Source organism: Microtus ochrogaster, unplaced genomic scaffold (genome assembly GCF_000317375.1).
Source record: "Microtus ochrogaster isolate Prairie Vole_2 unplaced genomic scaffold, MicOch1.0 UNK118, whole genome shotgun sequence".
NCBI lineage: Eukaryota > Metazoa > Chordata > Mammalia > Rodentia > Cricetidae > Microtus > Microtus ochrogaster.
This window is the reverse complement of record NW_004949216.1, coordinates 120,094-125,986: the sequence shown is the minus strand read 5'-3', so window position 1 is coordinate 125,986 and position 5,893 is coordinate 120,094. Positions and strand designations below refer to the sequence as shown.

General features: G+C 40.8%; 1 protein-coding gene across 4 annotated transcripts in view; it reads right to left on the bottom strand.

Moving 5' to 3' along the window:
* Positions 1-5,893, bottom strand: part of Ercc6l2 (ERCC excision repair 6 like 2) — an 88,463-nt gene that overhangs the window by 12,026 nt on the left and 70,544 nt on the right. The window lies entirely within an intron of this gene.

Genomic DNA, 5,893 nt, shown 5'->3' with positions numbered 1-5,893 from the left:
AAGACCCACACTGGTCTTAAGCTCACAACTCTCTTGCTTCTGCTTCTTTTGTTTCTTGAGTGATAGACTTATAAACATGAACCTGGCATCTCTAATATTTTCTCTAAAAATCTGTTGCAGTTTATATATGAACTGCTCCTACAGGCACATGCATTAGAACATTTGGTCCCCAGCTGGTGGCACTGTCTAAGGAAGCTGTGGAACCTTCGGAATGTAGGCTTTCTGACGGACACAGACCATTAGGGTTAGTCTTGAGGGTTACAGCCTGGGCCTGCTTTTGATCCCCCTCTTACTGACTTGCCAAAACATGTGGAGCCTCTCTGCCACATGCTTCTGCTGCCATGAACTCTAACATGCCTTCCTTACCATGACACACTGATGCTCTGGGCCAAATAAGTCTTCTGCTAAGTTGCTTCTGTCATATACTTTGTCACATTGACCATAAAAGTAACTAATGTTAGGGGCCGGAGCGAGTGCTCAGCAATTCAGAGCATTTGCTGCTCTGGCAGAGGACCTGGGTTTGGTTCTCAGTGCCCACAAGGTGGCTCACAACCACGCACAACTCCAGTTCTAGGAGATCTAATGCCATCTTCTAGCCTTTGTCATGCAGCCCAAACACTCATAAATAATATTTTAAAAAAAAATCAGGATCAGTCTTGAAGTTGGGTACGGTAGCAGACATCCGGAGTCCTAGCACTCAGGAAGAGAGGTACGAGGATTGTGAATTTGAGGCCAGCCTGAGCTATACAACAAAACCTTGTCTCAAATGAAAAAAAAAGTTATATCTTCTCAAAAGAAAAATTAATACAAATATGTTCATTATTAAATTACTTTTTCAAAGAGAAGATACTGACAAATGAATGGTTCTGAAGCTACATCAGACATAAATTCTAATTATGGTTGTAATAAAATAAGAAAGGAGTTACGAAAGTAAAAATCTCATGTACTCTTTATTGAGTACGAGTATTTCTGCTAAACACCTTAGAAAACATCACACTTTAAACGGCCTTTCACTCAGTAATTGCTATGTGGATGACCAATCCCATAAACTATGCACCACTGTTAGTTAGGTATGTTCACCACTATGTGTGTATGAGAAAAAAAAATCAAATCCAACTTTTAGAATCTTTGTTAAAAAATAAAACTCAGTGCACAAATGAAGAAATGCAGCAATCATTTCTCAATAATATAAAGTTAAATAAGTCCATCTAATCAGATGTCCTGAGTAAAAAGCAGGAGGTTAGTCATAAAGATGAACTTATCAGAGGACATTAAGGTAGTCAGTTTAATTAATAAGCAGTAAGTAACATTTCTTTCTTCTTTGGACATGTAGAGTCTACCAGAATAGTCAGTTGAAAATGGGGAAAATAAGGGAAATAACCCTGCTGTCCTTTCGGAGCTTTAGATAAAGACAGAAAAAGTAAACCATAGGCTAAGCTAATTATGTGGACCCTAGTCTTACAGCATTGAAACTTTAGGTATAGTATGTTGCCTTTACAAAAATAATCATTACATTTTAGTATATACAAGTTAATCTACATAAAACGCTTCTATAAATGATAATCGTTCTGATATTTTTGGTCAAAACAATCTATCTACCAATAACTAAACCCAGACTCCTGAAATAATCACACAGAAACTATTATTATTTGCAATACTGTTTGTCCAATAGCTTAAGTGTACTGCTAGCTAGCTCTTACATCTAGAATTAATCCATTTCCATTATTTTATATTTTACCAAGAGGCTCGTGGCCTACCAGCAAGGCTCCACCTGACAGCCCATGTCTTTGCCCTCTGGTGGCTACATGGATCTCCCTGACTCCGCCTTCTTCCTCCCAGCATTCAGTTCAGTCTTGCCCTGCCTAGCTCTATTCTACCCTATCACAGGCCAAAACAGCCTCTTTATTAATTAACCAATAAAAGCAACACATATACAGAAGGGCTTCCCACACCATTTTCCCTTTTCTGTCTAAATAAAAAAGTTTTAACTTTAGCATAGACAAATAATTGCTTTGCATTAACTTTGATAAAACTATCGAATCACTATTGATTTTTCTGGTTTACCTTTAAAATGTGATTCAAAATATAAAACTGCTATTTAAAGCTGGATAAGCATATATTTACTTATATATGATTTATTATTGTAAATTATAGAAGACACATGAGCTGGGTGATGGTGGCGCACGCCTTTAATCCCAGCACAGCACTTGGGAGGCAGAGGCAGGCGGGTCTCTGTGAGTTCAAAGCCAGCCTGGCCTACGAGAGCTAGTTCTGGGACAGGCTCCAAAGCTATAGAGAAACTCTGTAGCTAAGAAGGCATTTATGAAGGAAGAATGCTAGGGATGTGTTCACTTGTACCCTCCCTTCCCCTTGCTTTACATAAGAGCATGCAAATCTGAAACTCAAGGTAATCTAAATCAACCTTTTCCCACTTGGAAGACAAAATAGAAAAAAAAAAGTGTACAAATAAAATCTCTTGAAGCCAAACTTGAGGAAACAAACGAATCCACACTAGGTCTTTTCAGACATACTGCATTGTTACCCATCTGCAGCAGGAAACCATCAAACAGCCTTGGACAATACTGAGTCTTTATGTTTGCTTGTTTTTTGAGACAGGGTTTCTCTGTATAGCCCTAGCAGTCCTGAAACTTGTTCTATAGACCAGGCTGATCTCAAACTCACAGAGATCTGTCTGCCTCTGCCTTCTGGGTGCTAGGATTAAAGGTGTGTGCTGCCATGCCTGGCTTTAGTATTCACATGCCAAAGCATGTGCGTGGGGGTCAGTGGTTTTCTTCCATCGTGTGGGGGCCAGGGCTGCTGGCCTTAGCCTGCTGAGCCATCTCAGAAGCCTCTGTCTTAGTCCTTTAGTGAAATGCAGGCTCTGATTACAAGGCCAAAGCCAAGGTGCCTTACTTTTATTCAAGCACTGAGTTTTATTTCAGGCGCAGCTAAAAAAAGGAAAGCTACAGAGTTTTCAGTATGAAAGGGTTAAAAAAACTGTAGACAGCAATCATTAACGTCAGTACACTTTCAAAAGGAGGGCTCCTCCTACCTCACAGCTGTCTGCTCACACTTCCTTTTTTCTGTTTACTCGGCCACATATGGATTGTATATACTAGGAATAGCACTGTATAGTTCAGAGAATGTTTACAAAACAAAAACCGCTTTTTATTAACATTAATTGAAGTGAAAAATAAGTTAGGAGGTAAACTGCTAAAGAACCATAGAGGGCACTTACATAGGGATAATAAGGGAACGAGAATTTGATGGGAAAAGGCCTCATGACCACATCCACTAACAAATGGGCCAAGAGATTAAAATCCAGGAGAATGAAGAACTTTTATTTTTTTGACACAGGGTTTTTCAATGTTGTTGCAGGTGACCTTAAAACTAATGATGTAGCCCAAGAACTTGGGTACTTCTGTTTCAGCTTTCAGAATGTTTTGGCTATACAAGCTTGCCATAATGCTCACCATGAGGCTAACTTTTGAAGACAATCATGAGGAGCCCTGTTGTGGTTTGAATGAAAATGGCCCCCAAAGGCCCACTGGGAGTGGCGTTATTGGAGGTGTGGCCTTGTTGGAGGAAGTGTGTCACTGGGGATGGGTTTTGGTGGTTCAGAAACCCATGCCAGGCCCAGTGGTTCTCTCTGCCTGCAGATTGTGATGTAGAACTCTCAGCTCTTTCTTCAGCATGTCTGCCTGCATGCTGCCAAGCTTCCCTACAGGATGATAATGGACTGACTACCTCTGAACCGTAAGCAGCCTCAACTAAATGTTTTCTTTCATAAGAGTTGCGATGGTCATGATGTTTCTTCATAGCAACAAAACTCTAAGACAAGTCCCTAGCTCCTATTTTACAGAAAAGATATAAAAGTATAATGGATAATCTCTCTTGGGGCTAGTTCTGGAGCCGCATCCATTACCAGCATAATATCTCCCCAGCTCACCTTACCCTGCACATTTCAGAGGAAGGATACTCAGAGTGGTGTACGGGCAAGATAGCCTATCTGTGGCAGATTAACAGGAACTAGTGAAATCCTTTACTGGGCAGATAAGGGATGAATAGGCTTGATCACTAATAGGGAATTGGAACTAAGGGGGGATTTTAAAGGTAGTGGAAAGTCATGATGAAGAAAGGCTCAACTCAGAAGGCTAGTTCTAAGATAAACAGAGGACCTGCCTATCCCAGGAAAGTCTGGAGCCTACAGCTTGTTCCCAAGACTAGCAGAGAGCTCTAAAGACACTCTCAGGTCACCACCATGTGAGGCCATACTCGTCCATCATCCCCAGCACACCATGTATGTGATGAAGACTACAAATCAAGTGTTCTTTCAGTTTCTGTCTTCATCAAGCCTTAAACAGTGAAGTCTCAGGCTGCAATGTTTTGTTTACACATCTGTTCAAACAAAAGACTTAAAAACAGATCTCTTTGGTTAAGGACCAAACTGTAAGAACACACAAAGGCATAAATTTTCTTATCTTTGTAATACAAGGAACGGGGAGTGCTATCAAAACAGATAGCACAGTGTAAGTAAATTCATTCAGATGGCAGCTGGGTCTAAAGTGACAAAGCTGTTTAAGGATCTTTGTACAAGGGTGAAAATACGCTAATTAATTATGCAAGGTTATCATAATGTAGGTCTTTGTATTTAGGAAAACCCTAAGTCTAAAAGCTACTCTTAAACATTACGCCATCGGTTGGGAGAAAACCAAGTGGATAGAGGATTCACTCCGAATATACACAAACGCCACATTGTCTGCATGTCATAAAAGTGATAGGCCTGGAAACACAAGCAGATTCAAGTCCGAAACATGTTTTGGGACGAAGAGGAGGCTGAAGCTGGCAACTCTGGCTCCTTTCCTCCCAGAAGTCTAACAGCTGCAGTCTAAAGCAACTTTATTCTGTGGTGGTTTTGTGACAGGATCTATCACTTTGTGGTCTAGGCTAACTTAAAACTCAGCATGTAGCATAGGATGGTACTGAACTTAGAATTCTGCTTTAGACTCTGGAGTGCTGACATTATATAAACACGCACCTCCATGCCCAGACTATAGTAAGACATTTCACAGAACTTGGCTGGTGGACAGCAGACAGAGGTGCTTGCTACTAAACTTGACAACCTGAGTTCAAGCCCCAGACCCCATGAGGTAGAAGTAGAGCACTAATTTCTAAAAGTTCCATACACATGAAACACATGCACACACACGTGTACACATACACACATACACCATGCCTGGTGAAACACAAACATACATCACACACACACACACACTAAATAAATGTTTTAAAAAACTGAAGAAATTTCACAGACCTGTGGGAGAGAGAAAACAAAGTCTCACTCTGACTTCACATACAGGACAGGGCATCTTCCTTACTCCATTTTCCACGTGCTCTTTTATTAGTAGGCTTCTTTGCCAGCACCATGATGAACAATGAGGAATAACCAGCATGCATGCTGCTCAAACCTGACTAATCCTTCTGCATTACATGCCAGTGTGATTACTTTGACTTGATAAGCTGAACTGAAGGAGTTTTGGCGGTGAGCTCTTCTTTATGCCGTATCTTAATGTAGGATTACCAGTAACGAGCATGTGGTGAAAGCCCACTCTGTTGCCATTGCTGAGTGGTGGTGGTCATATCTGGAAGTGTATGTTATATTTTGATCCTTACATCAAGAAAGAACAGATACACATGACGTTAAGCTACAGGAAGTTCACATCCCATCTGTAATGACTGGCATCGAGGCATGTGAATGAGAAGGGAGAAGGTCAGCGGGATTAGGTATGGTTGGAGGTGTTTCTATATTTAAGGACACTACGATTCTGCTCTCAGTGTGTAAGGATATTCTTCACTAGCAGTGATGGTCACGCCCTTCTACAATTCTGCTCTC